Here is a 12,180-nt window from a genome sequence, read left to right on the forward strand (position 1 = left end):
CAGACTTCACATTAATGTTCAAAGGTATCCATTTACTGATTTCCCTTCAGAATTATTTTAATTTCTTCTTTTTCTTTAGTTGATTTGGGAAGAATAAAGGAAAGGAACAACTTTTATTTAGAATCTACTGTGGGGGATCCCTGGGTGGCGCAGCGGTTTAGCACCTGCCTTTGGCCCAGGGCGTGATCCTGGAGACCTGGGATCGAATCCCACGTCGGGCTCCCGGTGCATGGAGCCTGCTTCTCCCTCTGCCTGTGTCTCTGCCTCTCTCTCTCTCTCTCTCTCTCTGTGACTATCATAAGTAAATAAAAATTAAAAAAAAAATTTTAAAAAAAAAAGAAACACAAAGGTGAGAGAATGTGAACCCCTTTTCTGGTGAGCTTGGGATCAGTCATGCCTATGGCATAAAATATATATGGCTTTGACTTTAGAGGGAAGGTGTGACTTGCAATAGAATAGGATACCAGAATAATAGTTGAAGGTGGTAAGCTGATGGAGGACACTCTTTCACCAGATAGCTAGAAGGGACACTACCATTGAAAAACTCAGTGAAATACAACCTGGAACAAGAAGCGGACGTCAATACATCAATAGAGTGAGAAAAACAACCAGTAAGAGCCTGCTTAGTGAGGAGAAATACAAGATGGAGAGGCTGAGCTTGAACAAAGGAGTCACATTGATTATGACTTGACATATGATTATGAGGCAACTGAGTAGTCCTTGTGTTGAGAGAGCCAGATTGTGCATGGAGCAGCTGCTCTCAGAATGAAAGAATAATGAATTCGTGTCCACTTATTAGTCTTTCAGCCTCCAGTGCACTTATTCAGCCAGCAGTTCTATTTTCAGAAGCAGAAGATAAACACGTACTTTAATCTCACCATTTAAAATCTAATAAATATTTTTACCAAACATCTGTGGCCAATTTTTCCATTGTTCTTTTGTACATCTATAAGCATATTTTATCTCTATAGCTGTCGTCTGTAATCCCTTATGTACTGCCTCACTTGGTTAAGAGCTTAAGCTCTAGACATACCTTACCTGGATTCAAATCTGGACTGTACCACCCATTAGGTATTAATTAGCTGACTTGGGGAAAATTTACCTACTCTCCTCATTTTTAAGTATATCTGAAATTGAGATGGATAATGGATCTAATAGGATTGTGAAGATTAAGTAAGATGATGTATGTAAAGCAAATACAGTGTCTCAATATTGGTTAAGTGAAAAAAAAAAGCCCACTATATATATATTTTAAAGATTTTATTTATTTATTTACAAGAGACAGAGAGAGAGAGAGAGAGAGAGGCAGAGACACAGGCAGAGGGAGAAGCAGTTTCCATGCAGGGAGCCTGATGTAGGACTTGATCCCGGGTCTCCAGGATCAGGCCCTGGGCTGAAGGCAGCACTAAACCACTGAGCCACCCACCCAGGCTGCCCAAGCCCACAATATTTAATAGTGTGTAGTGATTTATAGTGTGCTGAGAGCTTTCACACGTTTTTTATTTTGTTTTCATCACTTAGTGAGACAGTTAAGGTTTGTCTTTTTCATAAAAAAGAAGGTTTTTAGCTCTGTTCAGGGGCTCATGTAATATCATATAACAAATGGTAGAGTCTGAATATTTTATCTAAAAAGACATTTTTGTCCTTAGATTAATGGCTTTTTACAGCTTTATGCTACTTCACTTTAAAATGAAATTGCTGTTTGTTTTGTTTTTGTTTTTGTAGTTGATTTAGCCAACTTCTTTATGAAAACAGAAGAATCAAAATTAGAATCCAGGTGTCCTCCTGCATGACCTCATCCTGAACCTCTGGTTCCCTCAAGTACTACTCAAAGGAACTGAATTGGTTAAATAAAAATTGTATTTATGCGTACTGTCACCATTTCTGGAAACTTGCCGGGACTTAAAATAATAGTTATGCAAGGGAGGGAAATTGAAATTCACTGAGCATAAGTCTTTTAGTTGCAAATGACAGAAACCTGACTTAAACTAGCTTTTGTAAAAAGGGAATTTATTCCATTATGGGTTGAATTGTATCCCTCAAAAAAGATATGTTTGAAAAAAAAAAAAAGGTATGTTGAAGTCCCAACTCCCAGTACCTCAGAATGTGACCTTATTTGGAGATAGGATTATTATAGAGATAATTAAATTAAAATGAGGTCATTAGGGTGGGATCTGATCCAATGTGACTAATGTCCTTATGAAAGGGGAATGTGGATATAGAGATGTATATAGAAGGAAGACAACGTAAGAGACACCAGAGAAGCTGACCATCTACAAGCCAAGGGGAGAGACCTGGACACATCCCTCCCTCACAGCCCTCACCTGCCAACCTGCCAACACCTTGATTTTGGACTATCTTCTGAATTTCAAGATACTAAATTGCTATTATTTAAGCCACTTAATTTGTGGCACTTTGTTACAGCAGCCCTGGCACAGTAGTGCACCCTCTTATACCTGAAGAGTTCAGGAGTAGCTTAAGGATTTAGGCAAGGGTGGATTTAAGAGAACAAACAATATCATAAAGACTTGACATGAAGTATTTGCATCAGGCTGTACTTGGGGGCAATCTTGGCCACTCAAATGTAGATATCTAATCACTTGGCAACTTCCATGGAACAAGGGATCCTTTTCTCAACTGTTACAGCAAAAGGCCCAGGATAAGTAGTTATTGGCTCTAATCCACCTAGCTTTGGTTATGCCCAAGCCTGGAAAACAAGGTTGGGAGAAGAGTCAGGGATTCTTAGCACCACTGAAATCACATGACTTAAGTGTGAAGGTAAAGATGTGATATCTGAATGAGAAATTAATTGATGTTACCAAGAAAAGGCTTAAGTGCTCAGAAGGCCCGTGTCACCACACATATCTGTCTGTGCCAAGCACTGTCATACCACTCTTGCTTAATTGTCCTATCCATTGCACTAATTAGAAAACTGAGGCTCAAGGAATCAAGGCTTGTTGGTAGAGCTGAATATTACCAGATGGTTACAGGATGTTTATGATGTATAAGACATGCTCCTAGGACTATAAATGCAAGGTCATGTATTGTCCTTGTGTGCAGTGGGGACAAGTAGGGAAATAGATCAAAACACTGAACAGCTTTTTGTAAAATAAAAGGGAGCCATAATAGGAATAGGAGCAATAGGAAATAGGAATATAGCAGGAAGTGGGAGGGGGATCCAGTATAGTAGGCGGGTCGGGAAAGGTCCTTCTCACACTTGTCAAAAAAGTCTTCTTACATTTGTGCCAGGTTAAACCATCAGAGCACTGGGAGGCAATGATATTATTAAACCTTGCAAAGCCTGGTACCTGGTGAGTATAAAGTATTTATGGAATGCGTAATGGGAAGGATGAAGTGGGCCTTATTTGAAGAAGCTAAATGTTATTAAGGTCTGGTCTTTCTTTATAGGTTCTGAGTCTTCAGCTCTGTGTCCATTTCCAGGGTCACTTGTGACATTTAAGTCTTCCTTCCTGCTCATTTCCATCCATTTTGCAAACAGAGGACTCAAAGCTTTGAAGTTTGCATGGTCTTTTCCTCTGAGTTTTGAACAACTTTCTTTGGTTCTTCTTACCCACTGTATTATGAATCATCTCCCACAGAACAGTGTTGTCCAAACATTTGCTTTATTTAGCTTTCAAAAACACCTCAGCAGAGCATGATATAGTTCACCAATGCTCTGCTTGCTTAGTTTTCAGAAATAAAAAATGTGATGGTTTTATAAAATATGTAGGCCTTCATAAATCTTTGGGTCTCAGTCTAGGTGATATATAATTTTCATTTCTAGTCTACTGATTCTTGATGATCACATTTTCACAAAGACATGAGTAAGGGTACCTAACTTGTTCCCACACTGGTACCCTCCCAGCCTCCTTGCTCTTTCCTCTTTCCTCTTTCCGGGATCACTCTTTCCCACCTATGAGGTAGGTTGCTCACTGCCCTTATACCTTTATGATGTCCAGTGTCCTTCTCAGTAGGACCATGTCCACCACCACAGCTGATAATTTCAGTGACCTTTCCAGAATGAAAACTTGAACTCATTGACTCTCAGAGTTATTTAGGAGTTGGTTGGTTTCCTTTTTTATGCACATTACCTACAGCTGGTCTCCAGGCTGAGGCATTTCTGCTCACTGGGGACTAGATCATCAACTACTGAGGCTTGGCTCAAGAAATGTGTCATAGTGAACCCATCCCATTCCACCGGGAGTCTGTCTCCATTAGGCATAGCCTGGGTTTTCTGCATCAAAATTCCTATGAGGCAGTTTAGAATCTATAAATATTTTTGGCAAAAGCACTTCTGAGTTTGCATAACCCAGATATAGTACCCTGATCTCCGTGCCATTGTATCTTTATATATCTTTATGTAGCTCTTCAAGTGATAGAAATACTTTTTCTAAAACTTTGAATTTTCAGGTCTATCTGTAACTGGTACTGGTGAAATGCTGCTAGCAGCTTTCTAGAAATTATCAGACCTCCCTAAAAATCCCTTTTCAGTGGAAACTGCAATGGTATATAAAGCTTTTGTTCGGAAAGGGCACTGACTTTATCTATCCAAACATCTCAGGTTGGGTGACCTTTTGATAGTGACCGTGAATGGACTGCAGACCATATGTTCCTTCTGTTTTACTCTGCCCATCATATCTCCTCTAAGTGATCTGGCTGTAGCAATGTGGGTCCTAGTGCAAGACAAATCCTGCTCACTCTCTTTTTTCCCCCCACTGTATACTTTGTAAAGATCTGGCTCCTAAAGTATAACATCCACAGAAATGCTCCTGGCAATTACTTTGTCATTCTTGGGTAGCACTTCTGCTTAGACCAGATGTCTTATCCTTCTTCCTCAGATTACCTGTTCATGACAAGTCAAGCTGTCCTTGTGCATCTTAAATCAATATGTATGTTCTAATTATAATAGAAATACATACTTTTGCATTGTATATTTTGTAGTGACCTTAGGTAAAAACAAAGATGTGTGGAGAAGGAAACAAAAATCCTTAGGAAAACTGTAATATGACTATTTAAAGGTAACTAAATGTTAATATTTTATGTATTTTTGGCATTATATATATGTATGTGTATATATAATCTCAAGTTTTTCTCATAAGTTATTATCTCATGAGCATTTCACATATTGCATATTTCTTCATTATGAATGAATCCTAATGACTTAACTGTTTACTTATTGAATATATTTTTAAAAATTTATTTTTAATTTATGCTTATTGAATATTTAGCTTGTTTTTATCTTTTCTTGTAGATAGTAGACATATTTATATCTTTAACCTCTTATCCCATGACTTCTTTGGAATGAATTCCATGGAGAGGAATTGGAGAACTTGATTATCTTGATCCTTAATGTCCTTGTCATTGGCAAATGATTAGCAATTTAAACCACCAGCTCTTTAGAAGTGCCTCTTCCAATGTTCCCCTGGTGATGTAGGATATTTTCATTAAAAGACATTTTGATCATGTGCTAGGTGAAAGATGTCACTATATTCTCCCTTTACATTTTATTTCTTTGGCTACTAAGAAGTTGAGCATCGAGTCTTGTATGTTTTCCGTATTTGCATTTATTTTGTGTATTCACTTCTGATGTCCTCTGCTTATTTTTTTTTTCCTTTCTCTCTCTCTCTCTTTTTTTGCTGTTGGACCTCAGATGTAGAGTTGTGGAAGTGATATTCCTGTTTTCATGGACATTGCTCCTTTTCATATTGATTCTTGATTCCCAGCTTACTGTCTCTCCCTACACTCAACATAGGCAAACTTTCCAGGGTATTCATTCATGTGTGTTGTAAAATATATACATTATAGGCATGTATTTTAGATTGATATATATCAAATGGTATTGCGTATTACCTTTACTTCTGTTTCTTAGTTTCACTTAGCACAATTTTATCTTTTATTTTTATTTTTTAAAAAATTTTATTTATTTATTCATGAGAGACACACACACACACAGAGAGAGAGAGAGAGAGAGGCAGAGACATAGGCAGAGGGAGAAGCAGGCTCCATGCAGGGAACCCGATGTGGGACTCAATCCCAGGTTTCCAGGACCACGCCCTGATCCGAGGACAGGTGCTAAACTGCTGAGCCACCCAAGGATCCCCCTCACTTAGCACAATTTTAAAGATCACCTTTGCTGCTCTATGTTTATGCTTTGTGTTTACTTCTAACTGCTGCGAAGTGATACATGATGGGCGAATATGAGTACATTCAACTGGAATGGAATTGCTAGGACATACCTAACGTGACTAATCACCCATTGCTGTTGAGGTGGCTATTCAAGTCTAAATTCCCACCAGTAGTTCATGAAAATTCTTAAATCCCTACATTCTTTCCATACTTACTGGCTATTCTAACAGGTAAGAGTACTATGTTATTATTTTACTATATGTTTCTCTGATTGCTAATGAATCTGAGCATTTGGCTTGGGTTTTCTCTTGTGTATATTGCCTAATCTTATGCATTTTTTTAAAAAATGTTTTTTGGTTTATTTGTTTTTTTAAGAGATTTCCAAATATCTCGTATGTTTTGCTCTCCTTGACATCATGTTTGTTAGCAGTGTTCCCTGCAGTTAATTTTAATTTTGTTCATATTATTTTATACATTTGTTTTAAATTTAGTGAGTAGTCAGATCTACTAATGGTGTTAGGTGATTTCATCCAATGCATTTATGATATTTGGCAAAATGCACAAAATGCATTGTGTTTTGTTCTGCGCTAGCAGCCTATTTTATTGCTTTCCCCAAATATGTTCTTCCCAATGTCAGCCAGTTTCAAAAAGTATATTGTCACTTTTGATCCACTAGGGGCCAACACTTGCTTGAAAGAAACTGATGTCCTTTCCTAAAACTCATCCTTTCTCTCTGAAAGAGAGGAAAGTAGCTGAAATAAGCCTTTTGTAAAATTAAGTGATCTCCATTTAAATTAAGTGATTAGAAATTAAATTATATAAAAGAATCTAAATAAAATGAAAAGGCTACCAATTAGATAAAAAGAATTGCAAGTTTGTTTGTTTTATTTTTGGGAAAAAATAAAAGCAGAAAATACAAATACAGCTGTTAAACTTTTTAACAAATTAACTTAGGAGAACATTTTTGTTTTAAAATATAAAATAAAAATGGTCCAGCTTCTATACAAAATCTACATCAAACATTAGTAAATAAAAGGTAGGTAATGAGAAACAGTAATGACTTTTTCTACTTTTCTCCCCCTCTTTGCTCTGAAAGGCCAGGAGGTGGGGCTCTCCCACCCTCTATATTCTTTAGGCTCCTATACCAAGTGGAAATAACCGAGTGGAAAACTGTTCTCAAGCACCAAAAAAAAAAAAAAAAAAAAAAAAAAAAAAAAAAAAAAAAAAAAAAAAAGTCAGTTGTTTTAATTCAAATGAGGCAATCTGGACAAAAGATCCAGGCTGACCCTAAAGCAACCATTGAGAAGCCCTTCCTCTTGGAGTCCCATTAAGGTTCTTAAAATCATATTTATGACATAGAAGTAGACAAATCCACAAGGGAGGAAGCAGAAAAAGAGAGAAGGAAGGACCAACTACCGAGGCTGCAATTCTCTTATCTATGAAAATACAAAAGGACAACTGAAAACAGTTCTTTACTAATAGATAGCTGCATCTATTTAGTCCTTGAAAAAAAGATCAAGATCAAATGGTGGCCTAAATGCAAAATAATGAGGAAGGTAAGGCCCTATTTTTTTTTTTTTTTTTTATTTTTTATTTATGATAGTCATACAGAGAGAAAGAGAGAGAGGCAGAGACACAGGCAGAGGGAGAAGCAGGCTCCATGCACCGGGAGCCCGACGCGGGATTCGATCCCGGGTCTCCAGGATCGCGCCCTGGGCCAAAGGCAGGCGCCAAACCGCTGCGCCACCCAGGGATCCCAGGTAAGGCCCTATTATTACTACAAAGATGCATACACCAACTTGGGACTTGGCTTCTGGGGTGCCCCTTCCTAGGTGGAGTAGCTATGTCATACCAAATATGACAGCACATGTTCCAAGAAGAGATTTGTACGTGAATTCTCTCTCTCTCTTTTTTTTTTTTTTTTTTTTGAGTGAGAGAGAACACGCACATGAGCAGGAGTTGGTCAGAGGGAAAGAGAGAGAATCTCAAGCAGGCTCCACGCTAAGCACAGAGCCTGACTCAGTTTGATCTCACAACCCTGAGATCATGATCTGAGTAGAAATCAAGAGTCAGTCACCTAACCCACAGAGCCACCCAGGAGCTCTGTGCATGAATTCAAGCAAATGCATGAAAGATTTATGTTTGTATGTAAGCCAAGATAAAGTTTTAAAAATCAGCTAAAACACATCTTAAACATGACAATTTACATTATAAAGAACTTTCAAATTAACATCTTTTCTGCTTACTTTCAATTTAGTACCTGAGAATGTACAACAATAAGAACACATTTAAAAGTCCCCAAAAGGGATGCCTGGGTGGCTGAGCGGTTGAGCACCTGCCTTCAGCTCAGAACATGACCCTGGAGTCCCAGGATGGAGTCCTGCATCGGGCTCCCTGCATGGAGCCTGCTTCTCCCTCTGCCTATGTCTGTGCCTCTCTCTCTCTCTCTCTCTGTGTCTCTCATGAATAAATAAATAAAATCTTTAAAAATAAATAAAGTACCAAGAAATACCACAAATTATTTCGTAAAGTTTATTTTTTAACTCTTAATGGACAAGGTTCATTTTTTATGTATAATATGCAGAAGGTGGAAAATGCAAATACTAGGAGTTTTCTCTAAAAAGCATGCTATCCTCCTATCTCCATTCCCAACCTCTGGTCTTCCAGTTTTGCTCTCCAGAGGTGGTGAAAAGTATTATTTTGTTGCCAGTTTCTTGCCATCTGATTCATACAAATATATATATGTAATATGGATTGTTCCATACCTTTATTTATTTACTTATTTTTAAAAATATTTAATTATTTGAGAGAGAGAAAGAGAGCACTTGCATACATGAGCAGGGGAAGGGGGCAGAGGCAGAGGGAGAAGCAGACTCCCCACTGAGTAGGGAGCCCAACGCAGGGGTGGATCCCAGGACCCTGAGATCATGACCTGAGCTAAAATCAAGAGTCAGATGCTTAACTGACTAAGTCACACAGGTGATTCCATAACTTGCTTTAAAACACCAGTCCACCACCACCAGAAACAATGATAACCACTTAAAATGATAGCTGATTTGAACAACGTGGATCAGAAATGCATGTGTACTCTTATCTGTGAACTGTTTAAAGTAAATACAGCACAGTACTGTAAATGTGTTTTCTCTTCCTTATAATTTTCTTAATGGCATTTTCTTTGCTTTAGCTTACTTTGTTTTAAGAATACAGTACATAATACATATACTATACAAAATTTGTGTTAATTGGCTGTTTTTGTTATTGGCAAGGCTTCTGGTCAACAGCAGGGTATTAGGAGTTATGTTTTGGGGAAGTAAACAGTTATACATAGATTTTGAACTATGTGAAGAGTGGGCACCCCTAACCTCTGTGTTGTTCAAGCCTCAACTGTAGTTTGGTTTCATTTCAGGTCAGATCAGAATGAAGTATGTCTTATTCTTTTTAACAGTTACAAAGTATTCCATTGGTTGAACATGTTAGAGTTGATTTCTCCTCTCCAAGTGAAAGACATAGAGGTTAATTTCAATCACTGGCTATCAACACAATATTAAGTGATTTTCTGTGTACATACATTTCTTTTGTGGGAATGTAATTTAGGAATAGACACTTGGAAGAGTAATTGATGGATCAAAATTTATGGTCAGATCATGTAAAGATACTGCTGACATTGCCCTTCAGAGAAATGTGACACCACACTCTCACCAAGACTACTTTTTATCAATTTTTTTGTTCTTTTCCAATATGTTGGGTGAAAAAAAGAATCTTATTGTGATTTTAAGTTGCACTTCTGCTAATATGGGAAACCTTCAACATCTTCCTATTTTAAAACTATTTGTATTTTGCCCTATTTCTCCATTTTCCTACATGATGGTAAGACATTTTTTTAAAGTGATTTGTAGATCCTTGTGTACTGTGAAAATATTTTCCCTGAGTTTATTCACAGAAATTAAAAATTTTATGCATAAAAACTATTGATTTTTTTACATGGTGTTTGGGTGTTACATTGGGCTTTATTTTATTTTATTTTTTATTCCTTTTAGGGGGTGCACTGTTCCTGGAGGTACTGCAATACCAGGTTGATACAAGAAGTAGATGGAGCAAGCTCCTATTCCATCTCTTTGATCCAAAAGTCCACTCAATATACTATCCTCAGATAGAGATGTGTCAGATATTACACTGATAAGATGGTAGCTACATTTCTCTCGATCTTACCCAAATGGTGGAGAAGCCATGTCACGCCAGGCTTTAAAAAAAACCCCAAGTCAGAGGCTGCTTTTTAAAATTCTTCCATATTTTCTTCCAATATTTTCATTATCTCATTTTTTTCTTTTGTATACTTCATCCAGCTAAAACTTGTGTTGATGTAAAAAACGAGGTTGATAGAATATTTTTTTTCACTAGATGGCTCCCCAAAAGTCTCTGACTGACTTGACAATTCATCTTTACCATTGATTTGAAGTGTTCAAAAAGTCTCAAAACTGCCTTCATAAGTATTTGTATGTTTCTTGACTCTTCTGTTGATTTATCCCTATATCTCTTTGTGTGCATGTGGCAGACTATTTTGATTATATTGCATTTTAGTACATTTCAAAATCAAGATAACAGTGCCCATGGCCACCACTTCTGTTCAACTTAGTCCTGGAAGTCCAAGCCAAAGAAATTGGGTAAGAAAAAGAAAAAAGCATCCAAATAGGAAACAAGTAAAATTGTCTCTATTTTCAGAAGACATGATCTTACATATAGAAAATATTAGACTCCAGACACACACAAAACTTTTAGAACTAATAAGCAAATTCAACAAAGTTACAGAACACAAAATCAACATAATAAAGGCAGTTGCATTTATACACACTAACAGTAAACTATCGAAAAAGAAAATCAAGAATACAATCTCATTTACAATAGCAAAAAAGAGAATAAAAGACTTAGGAATAAACAAGGAGGTAAAAGACATATGCATTAGAAGTATAAAACACTGGTGAAAAAACCAAAGGAATAAACAAAAAGCAGAACCAAACCTAGAAATTCAGCTGATGGTTGCCAGACGAGGGGGACGGTGGTGGGCTGGGTGAATGTGTGAAGGTGAGTGGGAGATACAGGTTTCCAGATATGGAAGGAATAAGTCATGGGAATAAAAGGTACAGCATAAGTACCTTTTAGTCAATGATATTGTAAAAGCGATGTATTGAGACAGATGGTAGCTACACTTGTGGTAAACACAGCATAATGTATAAGCTTGTTGAATCCCTAAGTCTTACACCTGAAACTAACATAACATAGTGTGTCAACTATGCTAAAAAAAAAAAAAGAATAAAACACCATGAAAGAAATTAAAGCAGACAAATAAATAGAAAGAATTCCCATGTTCATGTATTGGAAGAATTAATAGTGCTAAATAACAGGTACAAATTACTCCAAGAAATCTACAGATTCAATGCAATCTATCAAAAGTACCCCAATAGTACTTTTCACAAATGTAGATTAAAAGCAAAAACAACCCTAAAGTTCATATGGAACCACAAGGCACTGAATAACCAAAATTATGTTGCGAAAAAAGAAAGCTTGAAGTTTTACATTTCTGATTTGAAAAATATAGCACAAGTCTATAGTAATAAAAACAGTGTGGTACTGACATAAAGACAGACATACAGATCAATGGAACTAAATAGCAAGTTTAGAAATAAATCCACGTATATAGTCAATTGATCTTCTACAAGAGTGTAAGAACACACAACAGTGAAAAGATAGTCTCTCAACAAATGGTGTTGGTAAGAATGGATTTCTATAAGCAAAAGAATCAAATTGGACCATACACAAAATCAACTCAAAATGGATTAAAGACTTAAATATAAAATCTGAAACTGGGATCCCTGGGTGGCTCAGCGGTTTAGCCCCTGCCTTCAGCCCAGGGTGTGATCCTGGGGTCCCGGGATCGAGTCCCACATCAGGCTCCCTGCATGGAGCCTGCTTCTCCCTCTGCCTATGTCTCTGCCTCTCTCTCTCTCTCTCTCTCTCTCCCTCTCTCTCTCTCTCAATGTGTGTCTCTCATGAATAAAT

The 12,180-nt window shown here is 37.2% G+C and overlaps 1 non-coding gene across 1 annotated transcript; it reads right to left on the reverse strand.

Annotated features, from left to right (window-relative positions):
• Window positions 1-10,161: 10,161 nt before the first annotated feature.
• On the reverse strand, window positions 10,162-10,355 carry LOC121475434. Its single transcript, XR_005983758.1, has one exon. It is a non-coding gene; the product is annotated as a U2 spliceosomal RNA (small nuclear RNA).
• Window positions 10,356-12,180: the final 1,825 nt, after the last annotated feature.

The sequence above is a fragment of the Vulpes lagopus genome, chromosome 1 (genome assembly GCF_018345385.1).
Source record: "Vulpes lagopus strain Blue_001 chromosome 1, ASM1834538v1, whole genome shotgun sequence".
Classification (NCBI taxonomy): Eukaryota; Metazoa; Chordata; class Mammalia; order Carnivora; family Canidae; genus Vulpes; species Vulpes lagopus.